The sequence below is a fragment of the Oncorhynchus nerka genome, linkage group LG21 (genome assembly GCF_034236695.1).
Source record: "Oncorhynchus nerka isolate Pitt River linkage group LG21, Oner_Uvic_2.0, whole genome shotgun sequence".
Taxonomy (NCBI): Eukaryota; Metazoa; Chordata; class Actinopteri; order Salmoniformes; family Salmonidae; genus Oncorhynchus; species Oncorhynchus nerka.
Window position 1 is genome coordinate 32,551,177 of NC_088416.1, and position 21,906 is coordinate 32,573,082.

General features: G+C 42.3%; 1 pseudogene; it reads left to right on the forward strand.

Annotated features, from left to right (window-relative positions):
• Nucleotides 1-21,906, forward strand: part of LOC115104299 (alpha-1,6-mannosylglycoprotein 6-beta-N-acetylglucosaminyltransferase B-like) — a 91,538-nt pseudogene that overhangs the window by 33,336 nt on the left and 36,296 nt on the right.

Sequence of the window (21,906 nt, forward strand, 5' to 3'; positions counted from 1 at the left end):
CACAACACAACACATGGTAACAACACAACAACACAACATGGTGACAACACAACATGGTAGCAACACGACATGGCAACACAACATGGTAGAAACACAACAACAACACAGCAGGGGCGGCAGGTAGCCTAGTGGTTAGAGCGTTGGGCCAGTACCCAAAAGGTTGCTGGATCGAATCCCCGAGCTGACAATGTAAAAAATATGTTGTTCTGCTCCTGAACAAGGTAGTTAACCCACTGTTCCCCGGTAGACTGTCATTGTAAATAAGATTTTTTCTTAACTGACTTGCCTAGTTAAATAAAGGTTAAAAAAAACATGACAACACAACATAGCAACAACATTGCAGCAGCACAACATAGCAACAACATTGCAGCAGCACAACATAGTAGCAGCACAAACTTTGTTAGGCAAAGAAGACTATGCAGCCACACGTGTCAGTAAGAGTGTCCATGATTTAGTCTTTGAATGTAGAGATTGAGATAAAACCTTCCAGTTTGAGTGCTTGTTGCAGCTCTTTCCAGTCACTAGCTGCAGCGACCTGAAAAGAGGAGCAACCCAGGGATGTGTGTGCTTTGGGGAGCTTTAACAGAATGTGACTGGCAGAACGGGTGTTGTATGTGGAGGATGAGGGCTGCAGTAGATATCTCAGATAGGGGGGAGCGAGGCCTAACAGGGTTTTATAAATAAGCTTCAACCAGTGGGTCTTGTGACAGGTATACAGAGATGACCAGTTTACAGAGGAGTATAGAGTGCAGTGATGTGTCCTATAAGGAGCATTGGTGGCAAATATGATGGCCGAAGAACATCTAGCTGCTCGAGAACACCCTTACCTGCCAATCTATAAATGACATCTCCGTAATCTATCATGGGTAGCATGGTCATCTGAATCAGGGTTAGTTTGGCAGCTGGGGTGAAAGAGGAGCGATAACGATAGAGGAAACCAAGTCTAGATTTAACCTTAGCCTGCAGCTTGGATATGTGCTGAGAGAAGGGAGGAGGTTGAAAAGGTTTGGCATGGGCCCTCATGACAGATCCTCAAAACGTTCTACAGCTGCACCATTGAGAGCATCTTGAATAGCTGCATCAGAGGTAAGGTGGTCTGGAAACAGCACCATGGCGGTACAGAGGGTGATTCGGATAGCCCAGTACATCACTGGGGCCGAGCTCCCTGCCATCCAGAACCTCTATATCAGGCAGTATGAAAAGAAGGCTCGGAATATCATTAAAGACTCCAGCCACCCAAGCCATAGACTGTTCTCTCTGCTTCTGCACGGCAAGCGGTACCGGGGAATCAAGACTGACACCTATGCACACTCACGCACACATGCAATCATAATTTGCGCTGCTGCTACTCTGCCTATCATCCTGATGTCTAGTCACCGTACCTCTATATCTACCAGTATCCCTGCACATCGGAAATATGGAACTGACCCGTTATAAACTGTGTTCTTCCTATTTTTATTTATCATGGGTTTCTGTTCTACCTTGTTATTTTTAGTGCTACATTGATATTGATTACTACATTGTTGTATTTGGAGCTTGCAAGAAAGGCATTTCACTCTACTTGTGCACACAGCGTTAAAACCTTGAAGCTTGAATTATTCACAAAACCAAGGCTGGGAAAGGTATAGATTGACTGCAGTATTCTTTGAGTTTACCACTCCGAGCATTCTATTTGTGCAAACCCCACTCCTTTTAATCCTTCTCTAGTTAAAAAGAGGCTCATAACTTCAAACGCCTGAGTGAACATGAGACGCAGTGATTGATAGGTGTTTGCTTTGCTTTGGGAAAGCAGGCCAGTCTGGTCTTTGGCCAAGAGATGCTTTCAGAACGTATATAAATAGGATTCTTCTTTTCATCAGTCTCTCTTTAGAGAACTATTAGCTTGGATAAGCCAGCACCAGCGCTGTCAACACACAGCATACTTCCCAAGCCTGTTTCTTGATCAGCCTCCAAAAAGAAGAGTCTCTTTGTTATTTTTTTAACGGTGTGTTCAACAGTAATAGCTACTGTCCATTACCTGGCCCCTCTGTGCTTGGCTGCAGCGTCTCTGACAGAACAGAACAGTGTTTCGAGGAGGAACTGCTGTGCTGCTGTGAAAACGCAGATGAGAGGACGATAATCTGCCGATGGAAATAGACTCGTTGAAGGGAGTCTTCACAGAGGAACTAGACAGCAGCCGTCTACCCCACCTGTCTCTCTCCTCTCTGTCTGCAACCTTGATTTTTTTCTCTGTCTTTTTCTCTCTACACTGAACTGTGCTTTCACAAAGGCAAAATTGCTGTAGACAACTTTTTAAACTTCCAATTCCTTTTGTAGTCATTTGAAAATGAATTATTTCATGTAGTTATGGTGATGTGACAAGTATTGTGTGGCTGGCATGAGTACCCTGGCACTACAGTGACATGAGGATTCACTGGCATCATAGATGCAGGGGGCCTGTTGAGGTACTTCTGTCTGGTCATGGCGAGACATTTGTGTTGCGTCCACTCTTAACAAAAGCAGAGCAATAAATCGCAATTGATTATCATCGATTTCCCTCTTTGTATTGAGTATGCACTGTGCAGTCATCTTGTCCTCTAGCAATTTCCCTGCATTGTGCAATATTCAATGGGTCTGTGTTGGCTGCCTTCACTGTGTCCTTCGTTTTCTCCCGTCTTTAGTGAGAATGGTTAAACTAGTTTGGAGCACGAACCCCAGAGTGGTTAGCTACTTTACTCTTTAGAAGTAAGATGAGAAAGTTTTGCGAGTCAAAAGTAACTGGAGAAGAATTGAAGGCTGCCATCTGTTGAGAAATCACAGTCTGATTTCATTACACAGTTAACAGGCTGGAAGTCCCATCCTCTCCCATCAGCAATTAAAACAGTCTTGTACCATTAGGCATATTAATTATCTTCAGCAGGTCAATCACTATTCAGATTCAAAAATGGTGTTTTCCAAGATTTGCTTGGGGACGAATGTTTCATGGCTTGCATTACTACTCTTCCTGTCTTTTAGCATAAATATTCAGTTTGTTTGTCTCTTATCTCGATTCAGCTCTATTTCAAGACCAGTGGTTTGGGGGGGATCTGAGATGTACAGACATGAATGAAGCTAATAGAGATAGCTATGGATAAGAACCATGGATCAGTCCTATTAGTTGGGAGCTCATCAGAATGAGACTGGAAACTCTTCAATCCTATGGTTGCAACCCCTCAAACGTCTTTTTTTTTCTCTCTCAGATCCTGGTGCACGTAGGCTTCCTGACAGAGGAGTCAGGGGACGTGTTCAGCCCCAAGGTCCTGAAGGGAGGTCCTCTGGGGGAGATGGTCCAGTGGGCCGACATCCTCACAGCCCTGCACGTCCTGGGACACAACCTCAAGATCTCTGTCTCGCTCAAGGAGCTGCAGGGGTGAGTCAGATGATGTCATGTTCTATCTATGTCTATATCAATATGTAAGTATGGGACCTATCACAGTATTCAGACTAGTGGTTCATAACTTCTTCCTCTGGCTCAGAGTATATAAAGTCATGCATGAGAGAGGACTTTTTCAGCACCATGGATAGCTCCAGGGAGAACCGTACTGTGGCCATTTGAACTGTTCTGTCAATTCTTAATCCCCTCACGAATGCTCTAGTCCTGTGACATATATTTATTGAGAGTCATGTGACTTGTTGTGACATCATGATATTTTTCCCACTTTGAGATGTTTTTTGCACACACATTTGGATGAACAAACAAGCTTAAATTCTCTGGCACTCATGTCACACATATCTTATAACCCATCTCTATTTATACCGTCTTACCTTTTTAGGTGATGTGTAACCATGTATAAGGCAGTCCATCTCAGGGTTCATTCCCACACAGTGTGTTTGGTCTCACCCTGATAAGCCTCCTGTCTCCCTGTGGACTGGAGTTCCAGCCAGACAGACTGTGTTTATATGTTCCTCTCCCAGCTCACTGACCCCAGACAGACAGCGTTTATGTGTCCCTCTCCCAGCTCACTGACCCCGGACAGACAGCGTTTGTGTTCCTCTCCCAGCTCACTGACCCCAGACAGACAGCGTATGTGTTCCTCTCCCAGCTCACTGACCCCAGACAGACGGCGTTTGTGTTCCTCTCCCAGCTCACTGACCCCAGACAGACGGCGTATGTGTTCCTCTCCCAGCTCACTGACCCCAGACAGACAGCGTTTGTGTTCCTCTCCCAGCTCACCCTCCCCAGACAGACGGCGTTTGTGTTCCTCTCCCAGCTCACCCTCCCCAGACAGACAGCGTTTGTATTCCTCTCCCAGCTCACTGACCCCAGACAGCGTTTGTGTTCCTCTCCTAGCTCACTGACCCCAGACTGATAGCAGTGGCTGGCTGGGCCACAGAGCAACATCCGGTCTAACCAAGGCTTTATTTATCCATCTGAAAAGATAACGCTATTGATTTTCAAGTCGGCCAGGTGTGACTGCTGGAGTTAAGAGAGCAGATGGATCAATCTGGGAGTAAATGCCATAAACGTCTTGGAGGACCCAGTCCCTGCCTCTCCTTTTATCATTTACCCTTTCCCAGTTTCACCCGGCCTGGTCTAAATTGCAGTGTTTAAGTCGGACTGCAGATATCGGATATTGTCGATTCCTGCCAGTGCAGACGTGAGGCTGAGAGAAATTGGACAGGCAGCAGCATATGGTGTGGCTTCTGTTATTGAACACATATTCCTCACTGTGGGGAAGCGTCCGAGTTAGAGCTGCACTGAAGACTTAGCGCTTCCCTGTGATCTCAAACTGGAGTTTTGAAGAAAGCGGCTTAGGGTAGACTGGAGATCAGTGAGAGAGGATGGGATTCTGCCTCTTCTGCCCACGCTATTATTTACCTCACTAATTGGTGTCATGGAGTATTGAATTACTGCATTCAGTCACCACAGGGAATGTGTCTTGTGAATGTTGATGAAACCGCATGAGACTGACAGTAATTGTCAATCAGAAACAAATTGGAGCTGTGATAAAGCCAAGTTAGGCTCTGTTTCTAAAGGTTGAAATGCTGTGTGTGTGTGTGTGTGTGTGTGTGTGTGTTCTAGTGTTTGTTTATTGGTATATGTGAATGTGATGGTCTACTGTAAGGCCCATGCAGCTCTCTATTTGTCAGGAAATGGAATGTGCAGCCTTAGCGAAAAATATAATAGAAGGTTGAAATTGGAGCCTATTGGGTTTATCAGACAGACCATTTCCCCCTTTTTCTCACAGAGAAAAGAGACTCAGTACATTTCCCACTCTTTTTATGATCCTATCTTCTCAAATTGGCCAATAAAAGAGATGTTGAATGTCCAATAAATTCCTTTCCAGGACCATTAATGAATAGGAAAATCTGACATTTCTCTCCATCTCTACCCCCCCCTCTCTCTCTCAAGTTGACAGATTGCTATATGGGGTGCATTCCCACAGATTCCCCCAGGGTTGAATCTATTTAGATTTCATCCTCCTATCTCTCCCACTCAGCCTGGGAAACATGTCATCCTAATATCCCATGGTCTGCATCGGCTGTTATGAGAGGACAATGGTTGGTATTGATGTTTTGCAGATCATGGGTTGCTTGGTTTCATCCAAACCACCAGATACTGTAGCTACTACTACTCTAAGTTAGATATAGATTAGTAGTAGCTACAGTACCTGGTGGTTTGGATGAAACCAAGCAGTTTGCTTGAGTGGTTGTAATTATTTCTCATTTGTCACTTCCCCTGCCAGCTTTATGGACTAGTCCTCTGGCTCTCTTTTATTCATACAATCTTTTTTATTCAGACGTCTCCGTTCCACTCGCTACTTCAGCTGAGGGTCTTTTTTCTCGGTATAAGTTTCTGGCTCACGTCGCTTGCCGATGCTTAACTAAGCTGCTTTGGTATATTTTGAGTGATATTTTGGAAAGAGAGGAGGACGCTCCTCTGCATGCAGCCAGATTCATCAAGTCCGCCTTCGCACAGAAAAACAGCTGGAAAAGTCATTCTCCAAAGGTCTGTTCCATCTGTATATTTTCATGATTAATGTAAGCCCATTCTTCTGTTGGTCAAGTTGTGGTAGTAGTTGGGGATGGTGCAGTGTGTTTTTCTATGTCACAGTATGAAAAAAAGTCTGAAAATATACTGTATGCCCTCACCACTGTAAGTCACTCTGGATAAGAGCGTCTGCTAAATGACTAACATTTAAAACATGGAAACATCCCATTATTGGTCACCCTCTTCCTCTGCTGTGTTGCCTTGACGGGCAGATGAGTCACTAGGCTGAGAGTGGGGATGGGAGGAAGTGATGAGGCTCCAGTCTCTGTCAACGGAGGGGAGGTCAATTGAAGGGGGAGCCTCAGTGGTTGTGACATCATATTTGTCGGGAACAGCATCACATGTGCTAAAAGGTGCCCGGCGGCGGTTAGCCAAGCAGTGCAGACAGCTGTCACTTCCTCTAGGGGTTCTCCCCCCTGTTCCTCCCAGTGCGACGTGAGTAATTAGCCAGCACCAGAGCATGGTTTATGTACACCTGAGGAGGAGAGAGGGAGGGGATAACAGCCTGACAGAGCTGGATGGCTCTGCAGTGACGACAGGGCCAGGAGAATACTGAGAACCCCCCCCTCATACAGCAGCTCTGTATGTCTCCACCCACACAGACTCTGTCCTCCACCCTCTGAGACCAGTAGGAGAGAGATGGAAAGGGAGGGGGTGATTCCACAATATGAGGAACATGCATCATTTGAACCCTCAGCACGAGTCCAATCAGAAGCATCATAGAACCGTGCAATAAATGACGTGTGGGGTCAAACTGATCTGGAATCAGATATAGCATCGATAAGAGCACAGCCACTATGTGTATGGGAAGGAGGCACTAAGAAACATAACTCTCCCTGTCGTTTTACCCCTATCAAATCACCCTTTGAGGCTGATTTAGGCCCCCATTAGGCTTCCAGAATGGGGGCTGCTGTGTGTGCCTGCAAGTGCTACTGCCCTCTCTCACCCTCCAGCCTTTCCAACGATGTGCTTTTGTTTCTCAGCTTTGAAAAGCCAAACTAAAGCATCCCTGTTAAAAATAGACTGCTATGTGTTTACAATATGTTGCAGTGCGCAGCACTTTTACAGAATCAGAGTTGAGGGCAGATTTTTATCGTTCGCAGTGATCAAAGCATTTGGGTCACGGCACGATAACATGATAGAATCATGTGACTTGATTTAGCTGCAGCGAGAGGGATTCGACTTCATCCAAGAGTCGTAGCGTGATGCCTAAATGAGATTGAGACCAAAGGACTACATGGTGTGTTTTTGACAGTGTTGCATGTCAGTTTTCATCCAGTTTGAATCGCTACAGTAAACAACATATGGATGCAAGATATTGCAATCGCTGCTAGTTTCCTCTCCTATATGCTGTATTGTAAACTCGGCAAAAAAAGAAACGTCCCTGTTTCAGGACCCTGTCTTTCAAAGAGAATTCGTATAAATCCAAATAACTTCACAGATATTAATTGTAAAGGGTTTAAACACTGTTTCCCATGCTTGTTCAATGAACCAACATGCACCTGTGGAACGGTCGTTAAGACACTGACAGCTTACAGATGGTAGGCAATTAAGGTCACAGTTATGAAAACATAGGACACTAAAGAGGCCTTTCTACTGACTCTGAAAAACACCAAAAGAAATATGTCCAGGGTCCCTGCTAATCTGCGTGAACGTGCCTTAGGCATGCTGCGAGGAGGCATTACACTGAGACCTGTACTCTGGAGCGGGATTGATTTGGAGGTGGAGGGTCCGTCATGGTCTGGGGTGGTGTGTCACAGCATCATCGGACTGAGCTTGTTATCATTTCAGGCAATCTCAACGATGTGCGTTACAGGGAAGATATCCTCCTCCCTCATGTTGTACCCTTCCTGCAGGCTCATCCTGACATGACCCTCCAGCATGACAATGCCACCAGCCATACTGCTCGTTCTGTGTGTGATTTCCAGACAGGAATGTCAGTGTTCTGCCATGGCCAGAGAAGAGCCCGGATCTCAATCCCATTGAGCACGTCTGGGACAAGTTGGATCGGAGGTTGAGGGCTAAGGCCACTCCCCCCAGAAATGTCCGGGAACTTGCAGGTGCCTTGGTGGAAGAGTGGGGTAACATCTCATAGCAAGTTCTGGCAAATCTGGTGCAGTCCATGAGAAGGACATGCACTGCAGTACTTAATGTAGCTGGTGGCCACACCAGATACCGACTGTTACTTTTGATTTTGACCCCTCTACCTTTGTTCAGGGACACATTATTCTATTTCTGTTAGTCACATGTCTGTGGACCTTGTTCAGTTTATGTCTCAGTTGTTGAATCTTGTTATGTCCATACAAATATTTACATTGTTTACATTGTAACATTGCTCTTTGAAAATATTTACATTGTAACATTGCTCTTTGATTTGTTCCACTTGAACATTTTGACATTTAATTGGATACACCCTGTATTTTGAAAATAGGACCAAATATGAACAGCTGTTGTATACTGTATATATCCTGCAGTAGACATGGAGCAGGAGAGCCCAAACACAGTTCACAGTAGCTGCAGTAGTGTCTGCTAGCTCCACTCAATCTTCTCTACATTGAGATTTTGACTCACAGGGCTGACTGTACCGAGCCAAAAAGTGGGCGGTCGACATTCAACATTAACAATAAGCAATCAGTGAATAAAAGTGTGGAAATAGCATAACGAGTGGGTGTTCCACATTAAGAGGAAGCTGTGCTTTTGTTGTTGACGGATGCAGCGTCTCAGTCTCTTATGCCCAACTCTCTCAACTGGGTCATTACTATGCCTGGCTCTGCTCTTCCAAGCAGGTCTCCACACTGCCACTACCCTCTGCCCGTTTCTTTTCTTCCACACTGAGCCCTCTGCACCCCATGGCCTCACCCCGGCCTCCTTCCTGTGAATGTGGCTTCCTCCTCTCTGTGAGATAGACTTCTGCTCAGCTACAGTATAAGGTTCTCTCTCTGATATCTGGCAGCACGGTGCAGGTGGCCAGTCCACTCAGTGGGATACACCAAGATGGCCTGGTGCATGTAGCTGGTTCTTTTCTCATGGGGTGCCAGTCCATCCTTCCCTCCTCTCTTCTTCCGCTCCTTCTCCCTCCCTCCCTCCCCCTTTCTTCACCTACTCTCTCCCACTCCTGCCGAACTCTCAGCAGGACAGTCAGCCCCAGATGTCTTTCCTCTAGTGTGTGCGTCAGACTCAGTGTGTGTGTGTGTGTGTGTGTGACTCAGTGTGTGTGTGTGTGCGTGCGTCAGACTCAGTGTGTGTGTGTTTGTTCATGTGCATGTGTTGCTTCTTATTCAACTGCTGCTCATTTTCAGCTCCAAAACTGCAAATGTAATCCCCCTGTTCTCTCCAAGTTTGCAGGGATTTGCATATATCCAAGTAAAGCCCTGAACACAGCAGATTTAGTGCATTTGTGTGCAATACTGCCTCATGGGGTCACATAAGACACTTTGTAATTATTAAACATTTGTTCTCACATTATCACACCACATCTTTTATCTGATCTATCCCTTAAATCATTTTTTTACATGTTCTAATAAATACCGTAACTCAGTTCTATTGGCGAACGTACAATCGCTGGAGAACAAACTGGATGAGTTCTGTTTGAGACTATACTTTCAACGGGACCTGAAGAACTGTAATATTCTGTCTTTCTCTGAGTTGTGGCTGAACTAGGACATGCACAATATACATCTAGCTGTTTTAAATATGCATCGGCAGGACAGAACAGCAGTGTCGGGGTAAGCTCAAAGGGGGAGATGCGTGTCTCTTCGTTAGTTGGCGCGCGATCTGTAATATTAAGGAATCTGCTCGCCTGAGTAAGAATACCTCATGATAAGCTATAAACTCTATTTATCAAGAGTTTTCACCTATATTTTTCATAGCTGTCTATTTACCACATCAAACCAATGCTGGCATTAAGACCACACTTTACAAGCTGAATACAGCTATAAGCAAACAAGAAAATGCTAATCCAGAAGCAGTGCTCCTAGTGGCCAGTGATTTTAATGCAGGAAAACTGAAATCCCTCTTACCTAATTTCTACCAGCATGTCACTTATGCAACTAGAAGCAAAAAAACTCTAGATCACCTTTACTCCACACACAGAAACACATACAAAGCTCTCCCTCACCCTCCATTTGGCTAATCTGACCATAACTCATTCCTCCTGATTCATGCTTTAAATAAAAACTCAAACAGTAAGTACCAGTGATGCACTCAATACGGAAGTGGTCGGTGAAGCTGCTGCTAAGCTACAGGACTGTTTTGCTAGCACAGACTGGAGTATGTTCCGGGATTTATCCGATGGCATTAAGAAGTTTACCACATCAGTCACCGACTTCATTAATATGTGCAAAACGACGTCCCCACAGTGACCGTATGTACGTAGACATATCCCAACCAGAAGAGGGACACTAATCCGGATGCAAGAAATCCCGCTACGCCCTCCGATGAACCGTCAAACAGGAAATGCGTCAATACAACAGATCGAATAAGATCGAATAGGCTCTGATGCTTGTCGGATGTGGCAGGGCTTGCAAACTATAATGGAGTACAAAGGGAAACCCAGCCACGAGCTGCTCTGTGACACGAGTCTACCAGACGAGCTAAATGCCTTCTATGCTTGCTTCGAGGCAAGCAACACTGAACAATGCATGAGAGCACCAGCTGTTCCGGACGACAGTGTGATCACTCTCTCTGTAGCCAACGTGAGTAAGACCTTTAAATAGGTTAACATTCACAAGGCCGCAGGGCCAAAGGGATTACCAGGATGCATACTCAGAGCATGTGCTGACCAGTTGGCAAGTGTCTTCACTGACATTTTCAGCCACTCTCTGACCCAGTCTGTAATACATACATGTTTCAATCAGACCACCATACCTGTGCCCAAGAACCCCAAGGTAACCTGTCTAAATGACTATCGCCCTTAGCACTCACATCTGTAGCCATGAAATGCTTGGCTGGTCATGGCTCACATCAACACCATCATCCCAGACACCTTGGATCTACTCTAATTTGGATAACGCACCAACAGATCCACAGATGACAGAATCTCTATTGCACTCCACACTGCCCTTTCCCACCTGTGCAAGAAGAACACCTATGTGAGAATGCTGTTCATTGACTACAGCTTAGCATTCAAGACCATAGTGCCCTCCAAGCTCATTGCTAAGGACCCTGGGATTGAACCCCTCTCTCTGCAACTGGATCCTGGACTTCCTGACAGGCCTCCCCAGGCGGTGAGGGTAAGCAACAACACATCCACCGTGCTGACCCTCAACACGGGGGCCCCTCAGGGATGCATGCTTAGTCCACTCCTGTACTCCCTGTTCACCCACGACTGTGTGGCTGCACACGGCTCCAACACCATCATTATGTTTTTGGTGCCACAACGGTGGTAGGCCTGATCACTGACAACGATGAGAACCTATAGGGAGGAGGTCAGAGACTTGGCAGCGTGGTGCCAGGAGAACAACCTCTCCCTCAATGTCAGCAAGACAAAGGAGCTTATTGTGGACTACAGGAAATGGAGGGCTGTGCACGCCCCCATTCACATCAACAGGGCTTGTAGTGGAGAACTTCAAGTTCCTCGGTGTCCACATAGCTAAGGATGTATCCTGGTTCACACACACCAACCCAGTTGTGATGAGAGCACGACAATACCCCCCCCCCCCCCCAGGAGGCTGAAAAGATTTGGCATGGGTCCTCAGATCCTTAGAAAGTTCTAGACCTGCACCATTGAGAGCATCTTGACTGGCTGCATCACCACTTGGTATTGCAACTGCTTGGCACCCGACTATAAGGAGCTACAGAGGGTAGTGCTTACAGGCCAGTACATCACTGGACCCGAGCTAGCTGCCACCCAGGACCACTATACCAGACGGTGTCCTTGGAAAGCCCTAAAAATTGCCAAAGACTCAAGACATCCAAGTCATAGACTGTTCTCTCTGCTACCGCACTGCAAGCTGTGATGATGCACCAAGTTTGGAAACAACAGGATCCTGAATAGCTTCTACCCCCAAGCCATAAGATTGCTAAATAGTTAGTTAAATAGTCTGGGTAGGAATCTGGTTAACTATCTACATTGAACTTTGACTTATCACATATGCTTCTGCTTCTGTTTATCTGTTTTTTTATTCCTAGTTCTATTAAATATCTACCTCAATTACTTCGCACCCCTGCACATCGACTCGGTACTGTGTATATAGCCAAGTTGTCACTCATTGTGTATTTATTATTACGTGTTTTACTTTTCTATTATTTCACTATTTTCTTTCTCTCTGCGTTGTTGGGAAGGTTGTCCACACCTGTTGTTTACGAAGCACTAATACGATTAAATGAAATGTGATATTCAAGGTTATAAATGCCTCTTTATTGGGTTATATGAGTTCCACCTGTCTGAACTGCTGCAAGGTGTCATGGGTGTCTTAGAGAGACATCTGAACGAGCTCAGCCTTTTAATTCTTAAACTGGGAACATTTTCACGTTGTACGGAATTTTACAACATGATGTCACCATCAGAACGATTGGGAAGTTTTTCACGCAGGGAAGATTTTTACATGACACAAGGCACAAGGCACAGGTGAAGCCACAGTATTTAGAACAGATACAGATGTCAGATACACTACATGTGTCATAATATAAAATAGAATAGAAAGCTGTATATTGTTAAATCTACTGTTGTCCCAGGGGAAGGTAGGTATGCCACTGCTTGAGCCATGGTGAGGTTAAATGACTTCTCTAGCTTTTCAAGGTGAGAGAATGTCTCGCAGCTCCTTCACTTCCATTGTGGGGGTGTATTAGATTGACCATTCTGACTTTGCTACAGTGTATCTGTCCTTAATAAAATACAGAGCAAATCCCTCCACACACACACACATACACACAGAAAGGTGAGGCATGCCAATGCCATTTTGGGAGTGAAAGTTTGCCACAGTAGGAGCAAATCACCCCATTTAGGAGCAGTCATGCTTGAAATTAAGCCTGGCGTGTTCATTTCCAATAGTAAAACATGACACTACCCGACAAAAATGCAAACTGTCCAAGTTGAGTTATTTGAATGCCAGACACAGGGTATGATTTTACTGTAGGTCTTCGGGTTACTATGCAGGCCCACACTGCAATCAGATTAATTCCAGTCAGGTGAAGTGTACAAGGCTTGTGTTTGGGTGCTGTTTGGATGCACACACAGGCATACCTCCATACAAGTGGCTTGACTAGTGCAATCTATTTTTGAGTGAGGTGCAGGCAAAGAGAATTGAATCCACTCTTGAGTGAAGACCCCTTTTTGTTTTTGTAAGCCTTTATACAATTGACCGATACAGCTCTAGTTTAAAGCAGTGACGGCTGACACTCTCTGCTCATTATCAAATCTACTGCAGAGGAACATTCTACCGTGCCTGTTTCCACCCGTTTGCAATTCCAACTAAATCAGTTGAGCAAACAAAAGCAAAATCGATACTTTTATTTGCAGGTGTGTGTGTGACTGTTTGTCTGTTTATTCACACTATTTATACAGTAGCAGTCTAAGCCTTTCTGCTGTTATCGCAAAGCCCCGCTAGAACAGCTGTGAGCACGAACACATTCAGAAGACCCCAGGGCAAAGCATGTAAATCAACCACACAAACACTGTCATCCTTCATCTACATAGATCTATACAACTTAGCCTGGAAACTGTGCAATCAGGTTAATATGTTAACAAGATGTGTGCAGAATGCACATTATGGACAGACGTGTTGTGCTGTAGTGACCAGATCTGGGTCAAATTCAACTATTCAACAAACTCAACTAGTTGGATAGTATAAAAATAAGTTGCATTTAGCTACCATTATCTCTACCTCTGCTTATACCATGTCATTTACAGAACTGCTCTCCCTGTCTCCCCCTGCAATTACATTTCCTCTCCCACAGAGGCTGTCCATCTCCCTTTAAAAAGGCAATGTGTTCACAATATTCCCGTCTGCAGTGCAATCACAAAAAAAATCGTATAATTTAGAGGCAGACATAATTCAGCTGAAAACCGTTTGATTGCAGGGGCCATTTTGTGTCTGACAGCCTCCTGAAACTTTGGCTCTAGCAAAGGGAAGCAATTACTCTGGCTGCTGACTAGGGCAATCTCACTGCATCTGAAGAACACTCCAACATTAGAAACCTAGCCACTCTGTAAAGTGGAATCCGGAGGAATTAATCAAGACCTGCAATTGACATGTTTACCTTGTATGCCTGACTAATGTCAGTGTGTGCGGGGTTTGATTTGTGTCTCCTTCGCTGAATAGCAAAACTTAGACTGTTTCACAGTCAGTCAGAGAACACCAGCTATTTCTGGAAATTGTAACGAGTGGCCAATTTCCTGGACTCCAATTCTTGATGTTACGGTCATTAGCATAAGTGGTAGCTGCAGAATTGTGTTAATTTCCGACAGCTCGAGAGATAAAAGTCTGGATAGGAGGCAGATAGCTGTCATTTTCATTCCAATGCCTCACTACCTCTTCCACAGGGTGTCATTTGGAAGCTTCTCCCTACTCAGCCATGCATTATGGACAGCAATGATTTGGTAAATCAGGTGTTTAGATATCCCTGTACATACTGCCTGCCTATCTGTAATATCTCTGGGGTGATTGTGGGTCACTGATATGGCTAAATCAGGTGTTTAGATATCCCTGTACATACTGCCTGCCTATCTGTAATCTCTCTGGGGTGTTTGTGTGTCACTGATATGGTAAATCAGGTGTTTAGATATCCCTGTACATACTGCCTGCCTATCTGTAATCTCTCTGGGGTGATTGTGGGTCACTGATATGGTAAATCAGGTGTTTAGATATCCCTGTACATACTGCCTGCCTATCTGTAATCTCTCTGGGGTGATTGTGTGTCACTGATATGGTAAATCAGGTGTTTAGATATCCCTGTACATACTGCCTGCCTATCTGTAATCTCTCTGGGGTGATTGTGGGTCACTGATATGGCTAAATCAGGTGTTTAGATATCCCTGTACATACTGCCTGCCTATCCGTTATCTCTCTGAGGTGATTGTGGGTCACTGATATGGCTAAATAATCAACAACATCAATGGTTCTTGAGAGTGAGTCACTCCTATGAGAGAGTCAGGTAATATTGTGGTGACAGACATCAGAATATGTGAATAACAGGCCGGGTCCACCCTCTGTTTTGAAACATTCATTTACAAACCCTTTATTTACAAATCTGCAGGTGTTTTTCAGAGCCAGGTGGCTGGTGTAGAGAATTGTTTACAAAGGGAAATAAATTAAAATGTGTTTGTTTGCATTTTGGCAAGCAAATGATTGTTTTCATGACAATACCGTTTTTAGTGCGGAAAGTCTAAAGAGCTTAGGCTTCTTAAGGTGAGCTGAGATGCATTGCTTGTTTTATTGCTCACGGCAACACAAACACCTTTTCTTTAATTTCCCTACTAATTGCACATAGAGCGAGTGGCAAACCAATGGCTGAATTAGGAACATTCTCTGACCCATTTCTGCACCTCCACCTATCAGACTTCTGATATCATTCCCCTTAAACCAGACACATCTAGTTGATGTGACTAGAGCTGGGAGCTCTGACGGCTGGGGCTCCCCATCGCTCTCTCACACACACCACATGGGAGATGGCACACAACATTTATGGAAGCGTCCAGGCCATTTCAGAGCATTAGAATGACCCCCTTAAGGCATTTCAGCTTTTCAGCTGCTTTTTACAGGAACAGAGTATGTCAGCTGCTTTTTACAGGAACAGAGTATGTCAGCTGCTTTTTACAGGAACAGAGTATGTCAGCTGCTTTTTACAGGAACAGAGTATGTCAGCTGCTTTTTACAGCAACATAGTATTTCCGCTGCTTTTTACAGCAACATAGTATTTCCGCTGCTTTTTACAGCAACATAGTATTTCCGCTGCTTTTTACAGCAACATAGTATTTTTAGGTGCTTTTTACAGCAACATAGTATTTCCGCTGCTTTTTACAGCAACATAGTATTTCCGCTGCTTTTTACAGCAACATAGTATTTTTAGGTGCTTTTTACAGCAACATAGTATTTCCGCTGCTTTTTACAGCAACATAGTATTTCCGCTGCTTTTTACAGCAACATAGTATTTCCGCTGCTTTTTACAGCAACATAGTATTTTTAGGTGCTTTTTACAGCAACATAGTATTTCCGCTGCTTTTTACAGCAACATAGTATTTTTAGGTGCTTTTTACAGCAACATAGTATTTCCGCTGCTTTTTACAGCAACATAGTATTTCCGCTGCTTTTTACAGCAACATAGTATTTCCGCTGCTTTTTACAGCAACATAGTATTTCCGCTGCTTTTTACAGCAACATAGTATTTCCGCTGCTTTTTACAGCAACATAGTATTTTTAGGTGCTTTTTACAGCAACATAGTATTTTTAGGTGCTTTTTACAGCAACATAGTATTTCCGCTGCTTTTTACAGCAACATAGTATTTCCGCTGCTTTTTACAGCAACATAATATTTCCGCTGCTTTTTACAGCAACATAGTATTTCCGCTGCTTTTTACAGCAACATAGTATTTCCGCTGCTTTTTACAGCAACATAGTATTTCCGCTGCTTTTTACAGCAACATAGTATTTTTAGGTGCTTTTTACAGCAACATAGTATTTCCGCTGCTTTTTACAGCAACATAGTATTTCCGCTGCTTTTTACAGCAACATAGTATTTCCGCTGCTTTTTACAGCAACATAGTATTTCCGCTGCTTTTTACAGCAACATAGTATTTCCGCTGCTTTTTACAGCAACATAGTATTTCCGCTGCTTTTTACAGCAACAGTATTTTAGGTGTTTTTTACAGCAACATAGTATTTTATGTGCTTTTTAAAGCAACATAGTATTTCCGCTGCTTTTTACAGCAACATAGTATTTCCGCTGCTTTTTACAGCAACATAGTATTTCCGCTGCTTTTTACAGCAACATAGTATTTCCGCTGCTTTTTACAGCAACATAGTATTTTTAGGTGCTTTTTACAGCAACATAGTATTTCCGCTGCTTTTTAAAGCAACATAGTATTTCCGCTGCTTTTTACAGCAACATAGTATTTTAGGTGCTTTTTAAAGCAACAGTATTTTAGGTGCTTTTTAAAGCAACAGTATTTTAGGTGCTTTTTAAAGCAACAGTATTTTAGGTGCTTTTTAAAACAACATAGTATTTTAGGTGCTTTTTACAGCAACATAGTATTTCCGCTGCTTTTTACAGCAACATAGTATTTTTAGGTGCTTTTTAAAGCAACATAGTATTTTTAGGTGCTTTTTAAAGCAACATAGTATTTCTGCTGCTTTTTACAGCAACATAGTATTTTTAGGTGCTTTTTACAGCAACATAGTATTTTAGGTGCTTTTTACAGCAACATAGTATTTCAGGTGCTTTTTAAAGCAACATAGTATTTCCGCTGCTTTTTACAGCAACATAGTATTTCCGCTGCTTTTTAAAACAACATAGTATTTTAGGTGCTTTTTAAAGCAACATAGTATTTCCGCTGCTTTTTAAAGCAACATAGTATTTCCGCTGCTTTTTACAGCAACATAGTATTTCCGCTGCTTTTTACAGCAACATAGTATTTCCGCTGCTTTTTACAGCAACATAGTATTTCCGCTGCTTTTTACAGCAACATAGTATTTCCGCTGCTTTTTACAGCAACATAGTATTTCCGCTGCTTTTTACAGCAACATAGTATTTTTAGGTGCTTTTTACAGCAACATAGTATTTTTAGGTGCTTTTTACAGCAACATAGTATTTCCGCTGCTTTTTACAGCAACATAGTATTTCCGCTGCTTTTTACAGCAACATAGTATTTCCGCTGCTTTTTACAGCAACATAGTATTTCCGCTGCTTTTTACAGCAACATAGTATTTCCGCTGCTTTTTACAGCAACATAGTATTTCCGCTGCTTTTTACAGCAACATAGTATTTCCGCTGCTTTTTACAGCAACATAGTATTTCCGCTGCTTTTTACAGCAACATAGTATTTCCGCTGCTTTTTACAGCAACATAGTATTTCCGCTGCTTTTTAAAGCAACATAGTATTTCCGCTGCTTTTTACAGCAACATAGTATTTCCGCTGCTTTTTACAGCAACATAGTATTTTTAGGTGCTTTTTAAAGCAACATAGTATTTCCGCTGCTTTTTACAGCAACATAGTATTTCCGCTGCTTTTTACAGCAACATAATATTTCCGCTGCTTTTTACAGCAACATAGTATTTTTAGGTGCTTTTTAAAGCAACATAGTATTTCCGCTGCTTTTTACAGCAACATAGTATTTTAGGTGCTTTTTAAAGCAACAGTATTTTAGGTGCTTTTTAAAGCAACAGTATTTTAGGTGCTTTTTAAAGCAACATAGTATTTCCTCTGCTTTTTAAAGCAACATAGTATTTCCGCTGCTTTTTACAGCAACATAGTATTTCCGCTGCTTTTTACAGCAACATAGTATTTTTAGGTGCTTTTTAAAGCAACATAGTATTTCCGCTGCTTTTTACAGCAACATAGTATTTCCGCTGCTTTTTACAGCAACATAATATTTCCGCTGCTTTTTACAGCAACATAGTATTTTTAGGTGCTTTTTAAAGCAACATAGTATTTCCGCTGCTTTTTACAGCAACATAGTATTTTAGGTGCTTTTTAAAGCAACAGTATTTTAGGTGCTTTTTAAAACAACATAGTATTTCCGCTGCTTTTTAAAGCAACATAGTATTTCCGCTGCTTTTTAAAGCAACATAGTATTTCCGCTGCTTTTTACAGCAACATAGTATTTCTTTTTACAGCAACTGCTTTTTTACAGCAACATAGTATTTCCGCTGCTTTTTTACAGCAACATAGTATTTCCGCTGCTTTTTACAGCAACATAGTATTTTTAGGTGCTTTTTAAAGCAACATAGTATTTCCGCTGCTTTTTACAGCAACATAATATTTCAGGTGCTTTTTACAGCAACATAGTATTTTTAGGTGCTTTTTAAAGCAACATAGTATTTCCGCTGCTTTTTACAGCAACATAGTATTTTAGGTGCTTTTTAAAGCAACAGTATTTTAGGTGCTTTTTAAAGCAACAGTATTTTAGGTGCTTTTTAAAACAACATAGTATTTTAGGTGCTTTTTACAGCAACATAATATTTCCGCTGCTTTTTACAGCAACATAATATTTCAGGTGCTTTTTACAGCAACATAGTATTTTTAGGTGCTTTTTAAAGCAACATAGTATTTCCGCTGCTTTTTACAGCAACATAGTATTTTAGGTGCTTTTTAAAGCAACAGTATTTTAGGTGCTTTTTAAAGCAACAGTATTTTAGGTGCTTTTTAAAACAACATAGTATTTTAGGTGCTTTTTACAGCAACATAGTATTTCCGCTGCTTTTTACAGCAACATAGTATTTTTAGGTGCTTTTTAAAGCAACATAATATTTTTAGGTGCTTTTTAAAGCAACATAATATTTTTAGGTGCTTTTTAAAGCAACATAATATTTTTAGGTGCTTTTTAAAGCAACATAGTATTTCCGCTGCTTTTTACAGCAACATAGTATTTCCGCTGCTTTTTACAGCAACATAGTATTTCCGCTGCTTTTTACAGCAACATAGTATTTCCGCTGCTTTTTACAGCAACATAGTATTTCCGCTGCTTTTTACTGTGTCTTGTTCCCTTCATTGTGTGGATATACAGTTTTACTACACATTGTCCAGTTCCCTATAATGTATTTATTTTCCAAGACTGTTGTTATTCTCCGTGTCGATTGTTAATATACATTCCTCTCATATTGACAGTGGATATACATTACCAGTCACACCTACTCATTCAAGGGGTTTCCTTTCTTTTGACTATTTTCTACATTGTAGAATAAATGTGAAGACATCAAACCTATGAAATAACACATGCCAAGAGTGTGCAAAGCTGTCATCAAGGCCAAGGGTGGCTACTTTGAAGAACCTCAAATATAAAATATATTTTGATTTGTTTAACCATTTTTTGGTTACTACATGATTCCATATGTGCTATTTCATAGTTGTGATGTCTTCACTATTATACTACAATGTAGAAAATAGTAAAAAATAAAGAAAAACCCTTGAATGAGTAGGTGTGTCCAAACTTTTGACTGGTACTGTACATACAGTGATTTAAGTTGTGTTGTGACGTGTTTGCTGTATCTAAGCCGAGCTTCTGTGTGTGCAGGTTTCTTGGGGTCCCCCCTGGAAGAGGAAGCTGCCCCCTGACAGGACCTCTGCCCTTTGACCTCATCTACACGGACTACCATGGCCTGCAGCAGATGAGGCAGCACATGGGTCTCTCTCTGAGGAAGCACAAGTCAGTGGGTTTTTTCTATGTTTTCCTATACAGTTGCGGTCAAATATATTTGGCACCCTTTACTTTACAATGCAGTGCAATGGAGCAGAATGTTCTGATTTCTCTTTTTTTCTCTTTTCAAAACTGGTTGAAAGGCAATGTTTACCCTGTAGGCACCTGCAACATACCACAGGTGAGATAGATGACACAAAAACGAGAATCACTCGCCTCCAACAAAATTAATTAGAATATTTTATAATTTAGTCCAGGCCATTTATTTTTTTACTCAAAGAGAAAAATTTAAATTTCAGTTTAGATTTTTTTCTTTCTTGGTCCTGTGCAGTTATAAATCAAAGAAATACATGTGTGAACACCAAAGGTTTTTTAAGTGTCTACTTATTTTAGACACTTTAGAAGACCACAGCTGTATGTGTGTTTGTGGGTGTGTGCTTACTGTGAGTGTAGGCATGGAATGTACTATGCACCATATCACTGCCAAATATGAATTTCTCTCTTCTGGAGGAGGAACAGACTTGTCCATGTGATGCGTAAGTTAAACTGTCTGTGTGTTTCTTTGTTGCTGGTTACTCATTGGCTTATTGGCCTGATGCCCTTATTGGCTGGTATTTGGTCAGCTGGTTGGTCCCCTGTGAGTCACCATAGGCTAACAGGGGGAATCTGCATGAGAGCAGCCCACACAGCGATCAATTGGGTAAATAATGAGTCCCAGATTGACTGAGAGAAATGCTAAGTAGCACAGTGGAGAAATGGCAGGTACAGGGGGCAGCATTTTCACTTTTGGATAAATAGCGTGCCCAATTTCAACTTCCTGCTATTCATGCCAAGAATATAAGATATGCATATTATTAGTAGATTTGGATAGAAAACACTCTGAAGTTTCTAAAACTGTTTGAATCATGTCTGTGAGTATAACAACTTATGTAGCAGGCAAAACCTATTTTTTTGAGGTCTCTGTCTGTTCAGTGAGTTGTCATTGGGAAACAATATTTCTTAGGCACTTGTTTGCAGTTCCTACCGCTTCCACTGGATGTCACCAGTCTTTGGAATTTGGTTGAAGTTTGAGGTTATTCCTTTGTGCAATGAAGAAGTATGGCCATCTAGGAACTGGGTAACACTGTTGAGAGTTGCGCAACACTTGAAAAGTAGCGTTGGTTTGTTGTCTTCCTGTATTGAACACAGATAGACCCGTCTTCAATTTGATCGATTATTAACGTTTAAAAATACCTAAAGTTGTATTACAAAAGTAGTTTGTAGTTTTGGCAAAATTTACAGGTAACTTTTGAAATATTTTGTAGTGACGTTGCGCAAATTGGAAGCTGTTTTTTTCTGTATCAAACGCGCCAAATAAATGGACATTTCGGATATATATAGATGGAATTAATCGAACAAAAGGACCAATTGTGATGTTTATGGGACATATTGGAGTGCCAACAAAATAATCTCGTCAAAGGTAAGGCATGATTTATATTTCATTTCTGTGTTTTGTGTAGCGCCTGCAGGGTTGAAATATGCTACTCTCTTTGTTTACCGTTGTACTATCATCAGATAATAGCTTCTTGTGCTTTCGCCGAAAAGCCTTTTTAAAATCTGACATGT